The sequence below is a fragment of the Nycticebus coucang genome, chromosome 14 (assembly GCF_027406575.1).
Source record: "Nycticebus coucang isolate mNycCou1 chromosome 14, mNycCou1.pri, whole genome shotgun sequence".
Classification (NCBI taxonomy): Eukaryota; Metazoa; Chordata; class Mammalia; order Primates; family Lorisidae; genus Nycticebus; species Nycticebus coucang.
The window spans coordinates 71,112,465-71,133,246 of NC_069793.1; the positions used below are offsets into that span (position 1 = coordinate 71,112,465).

Here is a 20,782-nt window from a genome sequence, read left to right on the forward strand (position 1 = left end):
GTTCCTTGGGGGTGACGGTGAACATTCTCCCACAAAGAATCACAGAAAAAAACCACCAGTGTGGTAAAATAGAATGTGCGGCTTGGGAAGCAATATACGTTACAGTTAGGAACCTGACTTTGGATTCAGCCGGACTTGAGTCTTAGCAGGACCATTTCATCATTTTCTTTGAATTTCCATATGGGAGTGGGGGAGATAAAATAGTTATACCATAGGATAGTACCAGATAATTCATAATAAAGTGATTAGACACAATACTTACAGAAATATTAGTTGTTGTTATCCAAGAAAAGAGTTCCCATAATTTATACTGAATTCAGCTGTATTTATTTAGTCTACAGCTTATAACTTTGACCCAGAATTTTCAGAGTGCATTTAAAACTTTCATAATACCTACCTCCTAAAATGCATTTGAAGCAAGGTACAAGTGATGTAATATGGAAAAATTTATGATTAAAAAAAGATAAATATATGGCCAAGTAATTATATCAAGGTCAGGGGAAATGGTTACACAGTTAAACATTGAATTTGGTTCTGCAGGGAAAGGTTTTGAAAAGGGGAAAGGAGGGGGAAACCATTCTCGTCATCTAAGGAAAAAAAGAATACTCATTTATCAAAAGAAAAATTCAGGGCGGAGCCTGTGGCTTAAAGGGGTGGGACGCCGGCCCCATATGCCAGGGGTGGCGGTTCAAACCCAGCCCTGGCCCCCCCCCCCAAAAAAAGAAAAATTCAGTATTGTAAGGGGAATTTATTACTCTGAATAGTAATTCTTAATCTTGGGTAATATACAAACCTTTTTGAAATTTAGCAAATACTTTTGAAAATTCCAAATTAATAAGTACTCACATAAGAAATTAAAATATAAAAAGCGATGTGAATGTATTTAATGCTACTGAAGTATACATTTAAAAATAGTTAAAATGGGGCGGCGCCTGTGGCTCAGTGGGCAGGGCGCCCATATACCGAGGGTGGTGGGTTCAAACCCGGCCCAGCCTAACTGCAACAACAACAACAACAAAAAATAGCCGGGCATTGTGGCGGGCGCCTGTAGTTCCAGCTATTTGGGAGGCTGAGACAAGGGAATCGCCTAAACCCAGGAGTTGGAGGTTGCCGTGAGCTGTGACGGCACAGTGCTCTACCGAGGGCAATAAAGTGAAACTCTGTCTCTACAAAAAAAAAAAAGTTAAAATGGTAAATTTTATCTTACCTGTATTTACCACAGTAAAGACAATTTTACGATATTAAAGTCTTTAGGAAAATGTCTTCTGGTTATGAACTACCATTGCAAAAGAGGTTTTAATTTAACAAGTGGTAAAATGTTGTTTTTCAGCAATCACTGAAATGAAATGCAAAACTAAATCAAAACATTTTACTAGAACTCAACTCTCATACTGCTAAGTATATATCCCTAATCCTTAGGGACTCAAATCTCAGGTTAAGAATAATCTGATCCAGGACATGTTTTTAACAACAGTTTTGGGGAAAAACACAAAAACACTTCATATAGTAAGAGGGTCTTTATCTAACAAATGCAATCAGTGTAACCTGGTTTCTTGTACCCTCAATGAATCCCCAACAACAACAACAAAAAAACCCTTCATATAATGTTTACTTAATTGACCTTAAATAAAAGCCAGGTACACAATACTTTGTTTGTGAAGGCATTTCTAAAGTGAGAATCTTCAAGATAAAAGGAAGATTTAATTATATTATTATCTTAAACTTACCCTTTCTCTTTGCTTTCAGCTTTACCAGCACCTTACTTCCCACACTTCCATGAGATTGTAAAATAACATTCCAAAAATAAATAATAAAAACGTTATTACTATAGTATTCTTTTCTCAGTGCTCAAACTGTTATTGACAGGGAGACTGATAAATAAGGTTAGAGTTTCTGCCTATTCTAATCCAGATTGGCATGGGAACAAAGTCCTTGATCTCAGAAAGTTATATCCACCCAAAGATAAGAGGTGTTTTACTACAAAGCAAGGTTTAGGTTATGTCTTCACAGTCTGTTCTTGAAAATAAACAATTACACACACCCATAATACTACCATGTCTTCTTGCCTTCCTGGGTTAGAGAAATTGTGAGTTACAATTCCAATTTATGTGATTGAATAGCTTTGAGTTATATATGTCAGACTGAAATACAAAGGTACATAGAATAGTAGCTCTTTTTTAAACCTATAATTAATTTATTGCAACTGCCATAAAGAGGCCTTTAAATAAGGACTAAATTACATTCAGTTCAACTTTGCATATGAATAAGAAATTTCTTAAAATATTTCAAATTGCACATCCTCTTAGGAGAAAAAAACCTTATTTAATTTGCTCAGTCAGAATTAATGGCTACTTTATTTAAAATACAAAAAAAGTGAAAAACAACCCAAATACTCATTAAAAGAAGAATGGGAAAATTGTGATATAGTCCTACAATAGACTGCTACTCATACTGATAACACTACTGATACACACTACTTGGGTGAAACAAAGCAGATACACAAGAGTTAGGTACTGTACAAGTCTATCAGTATGAAGATCAAACTAATCTGTGGACATAGAAATCAAAATAGTAATTTCCTCTACATCTTGGAAGAGGATTGACTAGAAAAGACAAAAGGGGACTTTGTAGATAGTTCTATATCTTGATTGGCAAGCATAGTTTGTCAAAACTCATTGAACTGGGCAGGTACAGTGGCTCACGCCTGTAATCCTAGCACTCTAGGAGGCCGAGGTGAGTGGATTGCTTGAGCTCATGAGTTCAAGACCAGCCTGAGCAAGAGTGAGACCCCTGTCTATACCAAAAAAATAGAAAAACTGAGGCAAGAGGTTCGCTTGAGCCCAGGATTTGGAGGTTGCTCTGAGCTATGACGGCATAGCACTCTACCCAGGGCAACAGCTTGAGACTCTGTCTCAAAAAAAAAAAACAAAAACTTCATTGAACTGCAAACAATATTTGTGCGTTCAACTATATATGTAATTAAGCTTTGATTTTAAAAGTTAATGATTTATCCCTACGTATTTCCAAAGTAGTGCTGGTAGCAATGTGCTTTTTATCAGAATAATTTATACACATGTTTTGTCTCCCTCATATGTTATCTTTCCATTTGTTACACAATTTTTTTAGAGATATTTTAAGCTCATAAATGTACATTGAGAGGAATTGAATTCAGTATATGAGCCAGTTTGGAGAATTCCTAATCAATGATAAGCAAATTGGGTTTGTTTAAAACTCACTTTTAGGGTGGCGCTTGTGGCTCACTGAGTAGGGTGCCAACCCCATATACCAAGGGTGGTGGGTTCAAACCCGGCTCCAGCCAAACTGCAACAAAAAATAGCTGGGTGTTGTGGTGGGCGCCTGTAGTCCCAGCTACTGAGGAGGCTGATGCGAGAGAATCACCTAAGCCCAGGAGGTGGAGGTTGCTTGAGCTGTAATGCCACAACACTCTACCAAGGGTGATAAAGTGAGACTCTATCTCTACAAAAAAAAAAAAAAAAAAACCCTCACTTTTAAAAAGAGTTAAAACAGGGGTGGCTCCTGTGCCTCAGTGAGTAGGGCGCCGGCCCCATATACTGGAGGTGGTGAGTTCAAACCCAGCCCCTGTCAAAAACTGCAAAAAAAAAAAAAAAAGAGTTAAAACATTTGGAAGTATGTAGATATATATTAAATGAGGTGAAAACTATTTAATTGCAACAGAAATGGAAGTCTTTGCTCTTTAAGATAGTTTAATAAGAAAACATAGGAAACGAAAAGGAAGTCTTTTTTTTTTTTTTTTGTAGAGACAGAGTCTCACTGTACCGCCCTCGGGTAGAGTGCCGTGGCGTCACACGGCTCACAGCAACCTCCAACTCCTGGGCTTAAGCGATTCTCTTGCCTCAGCCTCCGGAGTAGCTGGGACTACAGGCGCCCGCCACAACGCCCGGCTATTTTTTGGTTGCAGTATTGGCCGGGACTGAGGTTTGAACCCGCCACCCTCGGCATATGGGGCTGGCGCCCTACTCACTGAGCCACAGGCACCGCCCAAGGAAGTCTTAATATAAACAAGATATAAACAAACCATTTCCTGGTTTTTTTCTCTTGATAACTGATTTCTATGTTACAATAGAATTTTGTTCATTAGTGAAGGCACTTTTAGAGTGTCTAACTGAACATCTTTTTTTTTTTTTAATTAATTTTTTTTTTTTTATTGTTGGGGATTCATTGAGGGTACACTAAGCCAGGTTACACTGATTGCAATTGTTAGGTAAAGTCCCTCTTGCAATCATGTCTTTAGTCTATTAAAAGCATGGCTGAGAACAGTTTCTCTGATGGAATAAATGATTTTTACTCATTTAAAAATGAGGATGGAAGGGCGGTGCCTGTGGCTCTGTCGGTAAGGCGCCGGCCCCATATACCGAGGGTGGCGGGTTCAAACCCGGCCCCGGCTGAACTGCAACCAAAAAATAGCTGGGCGTTGTGGCAGGCACCTGTAGTCCCAGCTACTCGGGAGGCTGAGGCAAGAGAATCGCTTAAGCCCAGGAGTTGGAGGTTGCTGTGAGCTGTGTGATGCCAGAGCACTCTACCGAGGGCCATAAAGTAAGACTCTGTCTCTACAAAAAAAAAAAAAAGAAAAATGAGGATGGAAGACTGCCTATATTATGATATATTATATCTCATATTGTTGCTACATTTGTTAACTTTATCATTAGAGAATTGAGAGTTGGGGTCACGTTAGGCGGGTTAGTATCCTTAACAGCAAGGACTGATACTCACTAGTATGGACTGGAAAACCTATACTGGTTCTTAAAATATGGGGTATACCAAAAGTTGCCATACCTAGGGAAACTAGAAAAGCATAGCTAAATGTACTTTTATTTACAAAATATTCATTACAAAATTTCAGAAAATATTTACAAAATATTCTCTACATGTTGGCCACCTCTTTCTATACCTACAAAGTCTTTGCTTCCACACATGGTGAACATGTTCTAGGATATCTACTGTTATATCTTTTTTTCCTATGTATGGCGACTTTTGGGACACCGTTGTATTAGGATGCCAGGCCCCTACCCTAAGCCTCGTAAGTATACCCCTGGTACACTGCCTACCCAGTCTCTACATCAACTCCCTGCAAATAAGCAGGATGGGGCTCCATGGCGCAGGCTTGCAATCCTAGCATTCTGGGAGGGTGAGACAAGTGGGTTGCTTGCTGGAATCCAGGCTGAGCCAGGAGCAAGACCTCATCTCTAATAAAAATAGAAAAAAAAAAAAAAACCTAGCTAGGGCCTAGTGGCAGGCACCTATAGTCCCAGCTACTTGGGAGGCTGAGGCAAGAGGATCACTTGAGCCCAAGAGTTTGACGTTGCTGTGAGCTATGATGATGCCATGGCACTCTACCCAGGTGACAGAGTGAGACTCAGTCTAAATAAATTAAATAGTTTTCCTTTTTTTTTCTTTCTTCGAGACAGAGTCATAGTCATAGTCACCCTTGGTAGAGTGCCGTGGCAACTTAGCTCACAGCAACCTCAAACTCTTGGGTTCAAGTGATCCTCTTGCCTCATCCTCCCAAGTAGCTGGGACTACAGGTGCCCACCACAATGTCCGGCTATTTTTTTTAGAGACAGGGTCTCACTCTGTCTCAGGCAATCCACCTGCCTTAGCCTCCTAAGAGCTGGGATTACAGGTGTTGAGTCACCGCACCCGACAATAAATTAAATAAATAAATAAATAAAATAAAAATAATAAAACAAAATATCACAGTGTATCATATATAGTAAAGATAAGTATTCTTTCTTTCTTTTTTTTTTTTTTTGCAGTTTTTGGCCAGGTCTTGTACATTTTTCAAGTATTCAGGGCATATACCAGAGGTGGTGGCGCCACAGGCACCACCCTGATAAGTATTATTTCATAAGTATGATTCATGATATATGTGCATATACATATATATGAAATGTGTGTTGAGTCTTGATGTAAAATATCTGCGAAGGCCCAGCACAATGGCTCATGCCTGTAATCCTAGCCCTCTGGGAGGCCCAGGTGGGTGAATTGCTTGAGCTCAGGAGTTTGAGACCAGCCTGAGCAAAAGCCAGACCCTATCTCTACTAAAAATAGAAAAACTGAGTTAGGAGGATTGTTTGAGCCCAAGAGTTGGAGGTTCCTGTAAGCTATGACGCTATAGCACTGTACCCAGGGCGACAGCTTCAGACTGTCTCAAAAAAATAAATAAATAAAATGTCTGTGTGGAGGCAAATGAATGAATAAGTGTGTATATTAATGAACAAAATGGATCTTTATCCCTTGATTTTGATGAAGAAAATAGTTATTACTAGATAGAATTTTTGTTTTACCTCCATACTCTTTGGAAGACCTCTAAGCATGAACACAGTAATTTTTTATATCCTTCATTAAGTAAAATTTTTTTATTTTTATTTTTTTGCAGTTTTTGGCCAGGGCTGGGTTTGAACCCACCACCTCTGGTATATGGGGCCAGCGCTCTACTCCTTTGAGCCACAGGCGCTGCCCCCATTAAGTAAAATTTTATGACATGACAGGCGTATAGGTTTCCAAATGTCAAGCAGAATTGTCCTGGCAAAAGCATTCCTTCAAGTGAATACTTGAGGGCGGCGCCTGTGGCTCAGTGAGTAGGGCGCTGGCCCCATATACCAAAGGTGGAGGATTCAAACCCAGCCCCGCCTGAACTGCAACAACAACAAAAAGATGGCCGGGCATTGTAGTGGGCACCTGTAGTCGCAGCTACTCGGGAGGCTGAGGCAAGAGAATCACCTAAGCCCAAGAGCTGGAGGTTGCTCTGAGCTGTGACGCCTTGGCACTCTACCGAGGGCGATGAAGTGAGACTCTGTCTCTAAAAAAAAAAAAAGAGAGAGAGAAATGCAAGTGAATACTTGAAAAATGTACAAATCATTCATCCATACCTGTGCATGAGCTGTATTATTCACAGCAACAGAGCTCATTTAAATGCAACTACAAGTAGGTTACTGTAGGATTGTAGGATATTTAAGATAAAATTTCTTCTAGTTAGTTTTTCTCTTAATATAAGTGCCTGTTTGACTTGTTACTATTGTTAAATAAAGTTTGTATGTTGCATTTAAAAAAAAAAAGGATTTCTTCAATACTATTAAGAGGACACTTTCAGATATCTGGTGTACCATTAAGAAGAGTTTTGTTACTGTGTCAGGATACTTCAGGTTTTAAGTAAAAGACAAACAGGCTTACAGAGAATTTATTGCTTCATAGAATTGAAAAGATCGATGGTAGCTCATGCTTAAGGTATAATTTGATCAGATAGTACCACTCAGTATGTCTCTCTGTTTTGCCTTACTCTGTGTGGGCTAAATTTTTAGACTAACTTTCCTTCTAACAGCAATAGTTACATGCAACCCTTTCACCTTCTACTCTGCCCATCTTTAATATCTAAGAATTTCCCCCAAAATGTTCTAAAATTGACACCGATTGATGCAATTCAGCTCCTATGTTCAAATCTGAATCAAACAGTGTGACTAGGATAGAAATTGAGGGTAAGGAGCTGGACAAGGTAGCTCATACCTATAAATCATAGTACTTGGGAGGCTGAAGTGGGAGGATTGCTTGAGGCCAGGAGTGCAAGACCAGCTTGGACAACACAGTGAGATGCCACATCTCTAAAAAGAAAAAAAAAATGGGGGGGGGGGCAGCGCCTGTGGCTCAAAGGGGTAGGCCGCTGGCCCCATATGCCGGAGGTGTGGGGTTCAAACCCAGCCCTGGCCAAAAACTGCAAAAAAAAAAAAGAAAGAAAAACATTTTTTGAGACAGAGTCTCACTCAGTTGCCATGGGTAGAGTGCTGTGGCATCATAGAGCACAGCACCTTCAAACTCTTGGGCTCAGGCAATCCCCTTGCCTCAGCCTCCCAAGTAGCTGGGATTACAGGCACCCGCCACAATGCCCAGCTATTTTTAGAGATAGGGTCTCACTCTTGCTCAGGTTGGTCTCAAACCAGTGAGCTCAGGCAATCCACTTGCCTCAGCCTCCCAGAGTGCTAGGATTATAGGTGTGAACCACTGTGCCTGGCCTAAAAAAAAAATATTATTTTATTTATTTATTTTTTTGTAGAGACAGAGTCTCACTTTATTACCCTTGGTAGAGTGCTGTCCCATCACAGCTCACAGCAACCTCCAGCTCTTGGGCTTAGGCGATTCTCTTGCCTCAACCTCTCCAGTAGCTGGGACCACAGGTGCCCGCCACAACGCCCAGCTATTTTTTTTTGTTGCAGTTTGGCCGGGTCCGGGTTTGAACCCACCACCCTTGGTATATGGGGTTGACACCCTACTCACTGAGCCACTAATGAGCCAAATGTGGTGTCCATGCCTATAATGCCAGCTTCTTGGGAGGCTGAGGAGGAAAGATTGCTTGAGCCCAGGAGTTTGAGTCCAGCATGGGTCACATAGCCAGACCCTGACTCTAAACAAACAAAATAAAAATAGTAATAAAGAAAAATCTATTCTTTGAAAAGAAAAATCTATCCCTTCCAAAAAAACTCTGTTCTTTGGAAAAAAATCAACAAAATTGATAATCCTGTAGCTGGACTCACCAAGAAAAAAAGGGACTCAAGGGTGGCGCCTGTGGCTCAGTGAGTAGGGCGCCAGCCCCATATACTGAAGATGACGGGTTTGAACTCAGCCCCAGCAAACTGCAACAACACCAAAAAAAATAGCCGGGTGTCGTGGTGGGCGCCTATAGTCCCAGCTACTCTGGAGGCTGAGGCAAGAGAATCGCCTAAGCCCAAGAGGTGGAGGTTGCTGTGAGCTGTGTGTGACACCACGGCACTCTACTGAGGACGACAAAGTAAGACTCTGTCTCTTAAAAAAAAATAAAATAAAACAAAAAGGACTCAAATTATGAAATTCAGAAGTAAAAGAGAAGTCATCATTATATATTATACTAAAAAGATTGTAAGGAAATACTATAACTAACTGTATGCCCACAAATTACATAATCTAAATAAAAGTAACAAATTTCTAGAGAAACACAAAATATGGAAACTCAAAAAATACTTTTTAATTAAAAAACTCAATTAAAAATTGAATTGGAGGCTGGGCACCCATAGCTCAGTGGTTAGGGTGCTGGCCACTTGCTCCCAGGCTGGTGGGTTTGAACCCCTCCAGGGCTTGCTAAACAAACAAACAAACAAAAAATAGCCAGGTATTGTGGTGGGCACCTGTAGTCCCAGCTACTTGGGAGGCTGAGGCAAAAGAATCGCTTGAGTGCAGGAGTTTGTGGTTGCTATGTACACTATGGCACTGTACCAAGGGTGACAAAGTGAGACTGTTTCCAAAAAAAAAAAAATTGAATTGGGGCAGGCACAGTGGCTTATGCCTATAATATTAACACTCTTGGAAGCGCAGGCAGGAGAATCCCTTGAGCTTAGGAGTTTGAGACCCGCCTGAGCAAGAGGGAGACCTTGCCTATTCTACAACTTGAAAAATTAGCTGAGCATTGTGGCAGGTCCCAACTATGCAGGAGGCTGAAGTAGGAGGATCACTTGGACCCAGGAGTTTGAAGTTTTGCTGTGAGCTAGGCTCACAACATGGCGTTCTAGCCTGGGCAACAGAGTGAGACTCTGCCTAAAAAAAAAAAAGATTAAATTGAGAATTTGAAATTCCGCCCCCCCCAGCCCTTTCAAAAAAGAAAAAAATAGCCCCACCCACATAGCTTTATGGTGAATTCTACCTAAAGTAAGGAAGAATTAATACCAGTCCTTCACAAAAGTTTAACAAAAAATAGAAGACAGGGAATATTTCCCAACTCCCTCTGTGAAGACACATTTTCCCTGGTAGCAAAATAAACAAAGACATCACAATATAAGAATACAGCAGACTGGCTCGGCGCCGGTAGCGCAGTGGATAGGGCACCGGCCACATACACTGAGGATAGCGGGATCGAGCCTGGCCTGGGCCTGCTAAACAACAATGACAACTACAACAAAATAAAAGCCAGCTGTTGTTGCAGGCACCTGTACTCCCAGCTACTTGTGAGGCTGAGGCAGGAAAATCACTTAAGCCCAAGAGTTTGAGGTTGCTGTGTGCTGTGAGCTGTGACCTCACAGGACTCTACTGAGGGTGAGACAATGAGACTGTCTCAAAGAAAAAGAAAAAGAAAACAACAGACCAATAACTCCATGTTATTTAGCAAACACGGCAATTCTTAATGAAATACTAGGAAACTGGCTCGGCTCCCATAGCACAGTGGTTGCAGCGCCAGCCACATACATCAAGGGTGCCAGGTTCGAACCTGATCTAGGTCAACTAAACAACAATGACAACTACAACAAAAAATAGCCAGGCGTTGTGGCAAGCACCTATAGTTCTGGCTACTTGGGAGGGTGAGGCAAGAGAATCACTTAAACCCAAGAGCTTGAGGTTGCTGTGAGCTGTGACACTATGGTACTCCACTGAGAGTGACATAGTAAGACTCTGTCTCAAAAAAAAAAAAAAAAACTAGCAAACTGATTCTAGCAACATATAAAAAGGATTAGACATCATGATCAAATGGGTTTCATCCCAAGTATGCAATATTGGCTTAAAGTCTAAAAATCAATTTATACAGGGTTTCCATTTTAAATTGCATAAAAATTTTATGGACACTGTATATTATACCATATTAACATGATAAAGGACAAAACCAACACAGTCATACTGATATATGAAAAAAAATTGACAAGATCCAATACCTTCTTATGATAAAAATACCCAGTAAACTGGGCATTGAAGAGAATTTTTTCAACCTACTTAAAAGCGTCTATGAAAAAGCCACATTTAATATCAGATGTAATGGTGATACACTGTTTGATCAAACCCACTGTTTGATTCCTAAAATCAGGAACAAGACAAGGATGTCTGCTATCTCCACTTCTATTTAATGTTGTACTAGAAGTTCTAGCCAGAACAATGAAACAAGAAAAAGGAGTAAAAAACAACATAGCTCACAGTAACCTCAAACTCTCAGGCTCAAGTGATCTTGCCTCAGTCTTTGGAGTAGCGGGGACTACAGGTGCCCCCCACGATGCCCAGCTATTTTTTGAGAAGGTGGTCTCACTCTAGCTCAGGCAATCCACCCACCTTAGCTTCCCAGAGTGCTGGGATTATAGGTTTGAGCCACCATGGCTGTCTAGGGATAATTTTTTAAATAAATACAAGACCCTGAAAATTATAACATATTGTTAAAGGAGATTAAAGAAGACCTATATGTAAAGATAATCCATATCCATAGGTTGGAAGACATGATAAGATGGCAATACTTCTTTTTTTTTTTTTTTTGTAGAGACAGAGTCTCACCTTATGGCCCTCGGTAGAGTGCCGTGGCCTCACACAGCTCACAGCAACCTCCAACTCCTGGGCTTAAGTGATTCTCTTGCCTCAGCCTCCCGAGTAGCTGGGACTACAGGCGCCCGCCACCAACGCCCAGCTATTTTTTGGTTGCAGTTCAGCCGGGGCCGGGTTTGAACCCGCCACCCTCGGTATATGGGGCCAGTGCCTTACCGACTGAGCCACAGGCGCCGCCCGAGATGGCAATACTTCTTAAGTCCAACTATAGAGTCAACGCATTCCTCATCAGAATTCCCCCTGGCCTCTTTGCAGAAATTGACAAGATGATCCTAATATTAATATGGAAATATGAGGGACCCAGATTATCCAAAACAACTTTTAAAATGATGAACAAAATTGAAGAACTCACACTCCATGTTTCAAAAGTTACTACAAAGCTATAGCAATCAAGACTGTGTACTCCAGCCCAGGATAGCTGCTACTCACTGAATTGTGTGCCTGAATTCCTATGTTGAAGCTCTAAATGTGACTGTACTTGGAGATAGTGCCTTTAGGAGGTAAATAAGCTTAAATGATCAGCCATGATTGGTTGAATGATATAAAATTTCAGTTAACTAAAAGAATTTTAACTAAAAAAAAAAAAAAATGATCAGCCATGAGGGTAGGGCCCTAATATACTAGAATTAGTGGCTTTATCAGAAAAGTAGTTTAGAGAGAAAGCTCTTACTCTTTCTCCACATGCACATACCATAGAAAGGCCATGTCAGAGCACTGAAAGAAGGCAGGTATTTGTAACCCAAAGAAAGAACCCTTATCAGACAGCCTGACCAGCACCTTGATCTTGGACTTGCCAGCCTCCAGACAAAAAAATTTGTATAGTATGAGCTACCCAATCTATAGCTTTTTTTTTTTTTTAGACAGAGTCTCAAGCTGTTGCCCTGGGTAGAGTGCCATGGCGTCATAGCTCACAGCAACCTCCAACTCGGGCTCAAGCAACCCTCTTGCCTCAGTTTTCTACTTTTAGGAGAAACGGGGTCTCACTTTTGCTTAGGCTGGTCTCGAACTCATGAGCTCAAGCAATTCACCCACCTCGGCCTCCCAGAGTGCTAGGATTACAGGCATGAGCCACTACGCCTGGCCTATAGCATTTTTTACAGCAGCCTAAGCTGACTAATAACTAGCCATATACATCAATGGAATATATTGGAGAGTCCAGACATAAACCTATACATGTACTACATAGAGTCAATTGATTTTCTGCAAGGATACTAAGACCATCTAATAGGGAAAGAAGACTCTTCTCTATAAATGATTAGGAGAAAACTGACAATCCACATACAAAATAATGAAATTAACTCACTCCCTATAAAACATTAACTCAAGGGTGGCGCCTGTGGCTCAGTGAGTAGGGCGACGGCCCCATATACCGAGGGTGGCGGGTTCAAACCCAGCCCCGGCTGAACTGCAACCAAAAAATAGCTAGGCATTGTGGCGGGCGCCTGTAGTCCCAGCTACTCGGGAGGCTGAGGCAGGAGAATCGCGGAAGCCCAAGAGCTAGAGGTTGCTGTGAGTCCTGTGACATCATGGCACTCTACCGGAGGCGGTAAAGTGAGACTCTGTCTCTACAAAAAAAAAAACATTAACTCAAATTGATTCAGACTTTTAAAATATAAGACCTAAAACTAAAACTCTTAGAAGGCTCAGCGACTGTGCTCAGTGGCTAGGGCACCAGCCACATACACCGGAGCTGGCAGGTTCGAATCCAACCCAGGCCTGCCAAACAACAATGACAACTACAACCAAAAAATGGCCAGGCGTTGTGCCAGGCTCCTATAGTCCCCGCTACTTGGGAGGCTGAGGCAAGAGAATCACTTAAGCCCAGGAGTTTGAAGTCACCGTGAGCTATGACGCCATGGCACTGTACCGAGGGCAACAAAGTGAGACTCTGTCTCAAAAAAAAAAAAAAAAAAAGCAAATAAAATAAAACTCCTGGAAGAAAATAGAGGGGCATGTGTTTATGCTTTTGGATATGGCAAGGATTCTTAAATATGAGAGTAAATCCAAAGCAACAAAAGGGAAAATAAATTAATGGAGTTCATTGAAATTAAAAACTTGTGTACTTTCAAGACACATACCAAGAAAATTGACCAGGCCAGGCACAGTGGCTCTTGCCAGTCCTAACACTCTGGGAGGCTGAGGCAAGTGAATTGCTTGAGCTCAGTAGTTTGAGACCAGCTTAAACTAGAGCAAGACCCCTTCTATACTAAAAATAGAAAAACTAGCAGACAACTATAGTCCCAGCTACTCACGAGGCTGAGGCAAGAGAATCACTTGAGCCCAGGTATTTGAGGTTGCTGTGAGCTGCCATGCAACAGCAGTCTACCCAGGGTCACGAAGTGAGACTCTGTCTCAATACATACATAAAATAAAAATAGAAAAACTAACCAGACGTGGTGATGCACACCTGTAGTCCCAGATACTCAGGAGGCTGAGGCAAGAGGTTTACTCAAGCCCAAGAGTTTGAGGTTGCTGTGAGCTATGATGCCATAGCACTCTAGCCTGCATGACAGAGTAAGACTGTCTCAAAAATAAAATAGGGCAGCACCTGTGGCTCAGTTGGTAGGGTGCCAGCCCCACATACTAAGGGTGGCGGGTTCGTACCCGGCCGCAGCCAGCTAAAACAGCAGTGGCAACTGCAACAAAAAATAGCCAGGGATTGTGGTGGGCGCCTGTAGTCCCAGCTACTTAAGAGGCTGAGGCAGGGGAATCGCTTAAAGCCCAGAAGTTGGAGGTTGCTGTAAGCTGTGATGCCATGGCATTCTACCAAGGGTGACAGACTGAAACTCTGTCTCAAAAAAAATAATAAAAATAAAATAAAATATAAAGTAATAAAATAAATAAAATAATGCAAATTAACTCAACTAGCCTCAGCAAGAAGGGAGATACTACTAAATATATTAAGGAGTTTGCATACACTAGAGATAATTATCTAGAGTCTTTAATACTGAGAATGGGATACACAGGTTAAAAAAAAAAAAAAAAGGTGGGCGGCGCCTGTGGCTCGGGCGCCGGCCCCATATACCGAGGGTGGCGGGTTCGAACCCAGCCCCGGCCAAACTGCAACCAAAAAATAGCCGGGCGTTGTGGCAGGCGCCTGTAGTCCCAGCTACTCGGGAGGCTGAGGCAAGAGAATCGCTTAAGCCCAGGAGTTGGAGGTTGCTGTGAGCTGTGTGAGGCCACAGCACTCTACCGAGGGCCATAAAGTGAGACTCTGTCTCTACAAAAAGAAAAAAAAAAAAGGTTATCTCATGAACTAAGCAAGACTAGACCAAGGGTATCCACATTTTTTTTTTTTTGTAGAGACAGAGTCTCACTGTACCGCCCTCGGTAGAGTGCCGTGGCGTCACACGGCTCACAGCAACCTCCAGCTCTTGGGCTTAAGCGATTCTCTTGCCTCAGCCTCCCGAGCAGCTGGGACTACAGGCGCCCGCCACAACGCCCGGCTATTTTTTTGGTTGCAGTTTGGCCGGGGCTGAGTTTGAACCCACCACCCTCGGCATATGGGGCCGGCGCCCTACTCACTGAGCCACAGGCGCCGCCTCCATATTTTTTTTTTAAATGAAAAATCAGGCTCAGCACTTGTGGTTCAGGCAGCTAAGGCGCCAGCCACATACACTTGAGCTGGAGGGCTCAAATCCAGCCTGGGCCTGCCAAACAACGATGACGGCTGCAACCAAAAAATAAACAGGTATTGTGGCAGGCGCCTGTAGTCCCAGCTACATGGGAGGTGGAGGCAGGAGAATCGCTTGAGCCCAGGAGTTAGAGGTCGCTGTGAGCTGCAATGCTACGGCACTCTACCCAGGGCAACAGCTTGAGGCTCTGTCTCAAAAAAAAAGAAAGAAAAAAGAAAAATCTGAAATATGAGGATAAATAATCTCAGAGACTACTGCTTTCCCAATATATGTTATTTCCTTCTTGAAATCCCTAATACTTACTTGGGGACATTGCCTCTTAGGGAATAAACAATACATACTCTAGCCTGCTCTGCAATTGTGACCAAGTGACAATATTCTGGCAAATAAGATAAAAGCATAAGTATTCCCTGACACCTTTCAGGAAATTTCTTTAAGGATACCTGGCATAGACCCTTTGTTCCTTTCCACTTTTTCTCTTCATTCTGCTTCTTGCAACATGAATGTGATAGCTAGAGTTCCATATTAGACCATGAGTTTTTTTTTGTTTGTTTGTTTTTGTTTTTGTTTTTGGCCGGGGGGCTGGGCTTGAACCCACCACCTCCGGCATATGGGGCTGATGCCCTACCCCTTTGAGCAGGTGCCACCCTAGACCATGAGTTTTAAGACCTCATCATCAAGGCTCGGCGCCCATAGCACCAAGTAGGGCACCAGCCACATACACCAAGGCTGATGGGTTCAAGCCCGGCTGGGGCCTGCTAAACAATAATGAAAACTGCAACAAAAAAAATAGCCGGGCATCAGCCCCATACACCGAGGTTGGCAGGTTCCAACCCAGACCAGGCCAGCTAAGCAACAATGACATCTGTAACAGAAAAATAGTCAGGCATTGTGGCAGGCATCTGTAGTCTCAGCTACTTGGGAAGCTGAGGCAAGAGAATTGCTTAAGCCCAAGAGTTGGAAGTTGCTGTGAGCTGTGATTTCACAGCACTCTACCGAGGGCGATGTAGTGAGACTCTGTTCAAAAACAAAAGACTTCATCTTCAAGATTGTGATAATGAAAGGCAGAAGTAACCTGATTTCCTAGTTTTTTGGGAAACTGCCTAGTTTTTTGAATAACCTGGCTTGTTTTTATTTTTATTTTTTTTTTGAGACAGAGCCTCAAGCTCTCACCCTGGGTAGAGAGCTGTGGCATCACAGCTCACGGCAACTTCCAACTCCTGAGCTTAAATGATTCTCTTGCCTCAGACTCCCAAGTAGCTGGGACCACAGACGCCCACCACAACACCTCGCTATTTTTTGGTTGTAGTTGTCATTGTTGTTTGGCAGGCCCGGGCTGGATTCAAACCCACCAGCTCAGGTGTACGTGGCTGGCACCTGAGCCGCTTGAGCTATAGGCGCCAAGCCTAATCTGTCTTATTTTTACCACCTCTGGACGTTAAACTTTTTTTTTTTTTTAGAGAATACTTTATTAGTTTCTGTAATCAAACCCATGTAGATAAGACCTTACGTATTTAATACAGTGCATTACCCCCTTACAAATGGAAAAAAATTAAGTTTAAAACGTTTATAGGCCAATATGGCTGTTAATTTCTGTACAATGCCAGCTCAACACAGTAAACTGGGATACTTTTTCCAAAGTTGACAGCACAGCTAAAGTTCAAAAAATTCAAATTATATATATGTGTATATTTATATAAAAAGGCCAACAATAGCAGTATGTTATGCATCAATAGCAGCAACAGCTTTTCCAAGTTCTGCAGTCATCTGAACAAAATTATAGAGACATCAGCACACTCCATTAAAAAAAGGGGGGGAGGGGAGGTTAAACATTAAACTTTTGCCTTTTTTTTTTTTTAAGTCTCATTCTGTCGCCCTTGGTAGAGTGCTGTAATGTCACGGCTCACAGCAACCTCCAGCTCTTGGGCTTAGGCTAGTCTCTTACCTCAGCCTCCCGAGTTGCTGGGACTACAGGCGCCCGCCACATGCCCGGCTATTTTTTTGTTGCAGTTTGGCCAGGGCCAGGTTTGAACCCACCACCCTCAGTATATGGGGCGGGTGCCCTACTCACTGAGCCACAGGCATCACCCTAAACTTTTGTCTTGTTTCATGCTTTAGGGTATGATTAACTGATATAATTTACTGATTATGGTTTATTTTCTATGTTAAACTCATCTTCCCTCTTGATGCTCCTCCAAAAGCAGTGGCATTTTATCTACCAGGAAGTTATTTTTGCCAATACTAAATTCCTCTGTAATTTTCCTATATATTTCCTTATTTAATAGTTGTTGAATGTAAAGTTTGGAGGAGAATGGCAAGGAGATTTAAAGAGAATGTGCTTACTTTAATTTCTACCACTAATTGTGAGTCTATAAATAAGTAAATAGACAAATAAATAAATATATAAAAACACATTCTGTATAGTCACTCACACTTGGCTTCAAATCTTGATTTTCTCACATACTAGCTATATAATCTGGGTCAAGTTTCTTTCTTCTTTTTTTTTTTTTTGGTTGGGGCTGGGTTTGAACCGGCCACCTCCTGCGTATGGGGTCGGAATCCTACTCCTTTGAGCCACAGGTGCGGCCCCCTAGGTCAAGTTTCTTAACCACGCTCTAATCTTGGAGTTGTTGAGATGAACCTAAAGTATCTGGCACATAGTAGGGTCCCAATAAATATTATTTCCCTTCATTCCCAATTGAATTTCATGACCCAGTTTATTTGAAATACTCTTCCTTCAATAATGTTTCTTTAATTCCTGTCTTAAAAGTTGCTATGGACTGAATTGTGCCCTGCCTGCCAAATCCAAATGTTGAAGTCCTATCCAATGCGACTATATTTGTAAATAGGGTCTTTAAGAAAGTAAATAAAGTTAAATAAGGTCATAAGATTGTGTTCTTTTTTTTCTTTTTCTGAGACAGAGTCTCACTTTGTCACCCCTGGTAGAGTGCCCTGGTTGAGCTTATAGCAACCTCAAACTCCTGGGCTCAATTGATTCTCTTGACTCAGCCTCCCAAGTAGCTGTATTCATTGAGTTATCACCATCATATTTTTGTTTAATTTTTTTTTTTTTTTTTTTTTGAGACAGAGTTTCACAGCAACCTCAAACTCCTGGACTCAAACGATACTCTTGCCTCAGCCTCCCCCATGCTGGGACTAGAGGCGCCCACCACCATGCCCAGCTAATTTTTCTTTTTCTTTTCTTTTTTTTTTTTTTTTGCAGTTTTTGGCTGGGGCTGGGCTTGAACCTGCCGCCTCCGGCATATGGAACCAGCGCCTACTCCTTTGAGCCACAGGCGCTGCCCTAATTTTTCTATTTTTAGTAGAGACAGGGGTCTCACTCTTGCTCAGGATGTCAATTCCTGAGCTCAAGTCATACACCTGTGTGTGCCTCCCACTATGCTAGAATTACAGGCATGAGCCACCTTGGCTTGCCTTTTGTTTATTTTTGTATATATTATTTCCCTTGTATTTATCATGACTTCTTTGATATCTTTACTAAGTTAAACTTCTGGGAATACTCAGTTTCAGTTCATTGAATGTGGATCGCATTTTTGAAAACAACTTTTTTTTTAATTTCCTTGCTTATTTTTTATTTTTATTTCTTTGCTTTATTTTTTTCTTTTTCTTTTTCTTTCTTTCTTTTTTTTTTTGAGACAGAGTCCCACCCTATGCCCTGAGCAGAGCAATGGAGTCGTAGCTCACTGCAACCTCAGACTCATGCTGCCTCAGCCTCCGGAAGCCACTGGGATTACAGGCGCTTGCCGTGGCACCTGGCTGGGTTTTTTATTTATTTAGGAGTCAGGGTCTCACTCTTGCTCAGGCAGAGTATCACTCTGTTGCCCAGGCTATGGTGCCATGGCCTCAGCCTAGTTCACAGTATCCTCAAACTCCTGAGTTCAAGCAATCCTCCTGCCTAAGCCTCCAAAGTAGCTGGGATTACAGGTGCCCACCACAATGTCCAGTTAATTTTTCTATTTTTTTAGTAGACATAGGGTCTTGCTCTTGCTCAGGCTGGTCGCAAACTCCTGAGCTCAAGTGATTCTCATGCCTCCACCTCACAGAGTGGTAGGGTTATAGGCATGAGAGCCACAGCACCTGGCCCCAAACTAGGCATTTTGGGTAATACATTGTAGGAAGTCTAGATTCTGATAGTCCTTTTAAAAGTTGTTTTTTGTTTGTGTTTTTAGACACTAGGCTATTTATACTGAATGTCTTAAACCATTTTATGCTACTATAACAGACAACTAATACATGAAACTGGGTAATTTAAAATGAACAAAGGCTGGGCGCAGAGGCTCATGCCTATAATCCTAGTACTCTGGGAGGCCAAGGCAGATGGATAGCCATAACTCAGGAGTTTGAGACCAGCCTGAGCAAGCAAGACCCTGTCTCTGCTAAAAATAAAAAACAAAAATAAAAACTAGGCAGTTGTTGTGGCAAGTGCCTATAGTCCCAGCTACTCTGGAGGCTGAGATAAGAGGATTGCTTGAGCCCAAGAGTTTGAATGCTGTGAGCCATGACACCATGGCACTCTACTGAGGGTGAAATAGTGAGACTCTGCCTCAAAAAAAAAAAAAAAATCCTAGTACTCTGGGAGGCTGAGGTAGGTGGATCCCTTGAGCTCAGGAATTCAAGACCAGCCTGAGCAAGAGTGAGAACCCATCTCTACTAAAAATTAACAAACTAGCTATGCATCATGGCGGGCACATGTAGTCTCAACTATTTGGGAGGCTGAGGCAAGAGGATCACTTGAACCCAGTAGTATAGGGTTGCTGTGAGCTGTGACTTAACAGCACTATACCCAGGACAACAGAGTGAAATTCCATCTCAAAAATAAATAAATAGATAAATATAAATAAATAAAATGAATAGAAATTTATTTCTCACAGTACTGGGGGCTGGGCAGTCCAAGATCAAGGGGCCAGCATTGTGATCCTGTTGTAGATGGCGTCACACATCAGAAGGGAAGAGAAAGGGCAACAAAAGAGGAAAGTGGAGGCTAAAGTTCTTTTGTAATGAACCCAACCCCTCAATCATGTCATTAATCCATTCACGATGGCATAGCCCTCATGGCCTAATCACCTCTTAAAGTTTCCATCTTTTGGGAGGCACCCATACCTCAGTGGGTGGAGTGCCAGCTGTGTATACTAATGCAGGTAGGTTTGGGCCCGGCCTGGACCTGCTAGACAACAATGACAACTGCAACAACAACAACAACAACAAAATTAGCCGGGCATTGTGGTGGGCACTTGTAGACCCAACTACTCGGGAAGCTGAGGCAAGATTAGAGGTTGCTGTGAGATGTGACAGCATGGCAGGCTACAGAGGGCAGCAAAGTGAAACTCTGTCTCAAAAAAAAAAAAGTTTCCATCTTTTTTTTGGTTCTTGACCGGGGCTGGGTTTGAACCCGCCACCTCTGGCATATGGGACCGGTGCCCTACTCCTTGAGCCACAGGCGCCACCCTAAAAGTTTCCATCTTAATAATGTTACAATGGCAATTAAATTTTAACATGAACTTGGGAGGGGACAAACACTCAAACCATAACACTAAATCTGTATCCTCTGTCTCCCGTGCAGTGATAGGCAGTGATATATCTGTTCAGTGGGGATTTTTTTCTTGGTTTTATTTTTAAATCTGGTTTTCTAGGGTTGTCCTCTGTGTCTGTATAGCTTAGTGATAAGCCAAAGATTAATCAAAGATTATGTCCTCTCTGGATTTTACATTCTGCCATGCCCCCTGAGGCCTTCTTGCATGTGCTCAGGCTTCTTCAGCTTGGAATGTTTAGGT

The 20,782-nt window shown here is 42.0% G+C and overlaps 1 protein-coding gene across 1 annotated transcript in view; it reads left to right on the forward strand.

The window, feature by feature from the left end:
• The window catches only part of AAMDC (adipogenesis associated Mth938 domain containing), a 55,164-nt gene that overhangs the window by 651 nt on the left and 33,731 nt on the right, over positions 1-20,782 (forward strand). The window lies entirely within an intron of this gene.